This window comes from Oryctolagus cuniculus, chromosome 8 (genome assembly GCF_964237555.1).
Source record: "Oryctolagus cuniculus chromosome 8, mOryCun1.1, whole genome shotgun sequence".
NCBI lineage: Eukaryota > Metazoa > Chordata > Mammalia > Lagomorpha > Leporidae > Oryctolagus > Oryctolagus cuniculus.
This window is the reverse complement of record NC_091439.1, coordinates 114096124-114097270: the sequence shown is the minus strand read 5'-3', so window position 1 is coordinate 114097270 and position 1147 is coordinate 114096124.

Sequence of the window (1147 nt, the reverse complement as noted above, 5' to 3'; positions counted from 1 at the left end):
TTAAAGGAAAACAAAGGGCAGAAAGGATTATACAATTAAAAATAATGAAGAAAGTCTTTATTAATGATAATGAAGCTGAACAAACGTAGAGGCAGAATAATATTTTAGCATGGTATGTGGTATGCATGAGATGGGGAAATGAGATTGTCTTGTTACATTGTTTTGATTTTTAAACACGTTTGCCTGTTACTATGCAAAACAATAAGTCACACACAAACATACTTAATTAACCTGTATTCCCTGATTACTGCATCTGCTTGGTACCTGCCACACTCATCACATTTCACCTGAGTCATGCTGTGGATAAAAGAAGAGACTACAGTTTTAAGGCTATGGATCCAGCAAGGCTCAGAGAGTGGTAGGAAATGAATAATAACAAAGCCACAAATGCTTCCAGCTTGCAGCTGTGTGGGGTACATTTTCCTACATGAGGCTCTATATACAGAAAACAGAAAATCAGAATTAACATACTCTCCCACCACACTGTCTTCACTGCCCAGTATAAAATATTGTCACAACAAATATAGAGGTAAAACCCCAAACAGTGACAGGCCACGTTTATTTACTGTACAAAGAACATGGAGTTGCTGGAGCAAGGTGCATAAGTCACGCAGAAGTTGAGGAGACCAATAAGAAAGACAGGAGCGAACAATTGCTTGTTTGCATGGAAGGAGAAGAAATATGTGAGCAACTGCAGCTATCGGTGTTTTTTCTTTTCTTTTTGGTAATTTACTCACTTTTTGCATTTTTCTTCTTTGAATGTGTTATTTTTTTAGAAATAAACCATAAGAAACAGATTTCTATTTATATAAACATATATGTATACATTTACTTACAATGTACATAATATGCTCTTTTTCGATCATAAAATAGCCATTTTTAACATAAAAAAGAAGAAGGAAAATAAAGTGATTTTTTCACTTTAAAAAGGTGGAAAATGATAATTCCCACTTAGTATTAGGAAATGAAAATGTAGTCATGTAATAAATACACACATTAAGAGGTCACTGCAGACCAGGTCCTCTAGTTTGTGCTGACAAAGATGAATAAGGATGTGTTCTACCTTCCTTGGAGCTCACTGTCTTCAAGAAGAGAAAACAGTCAAACACATCTCTTCTGGGGAAGAAATGCAGGCACTGGGAAACCT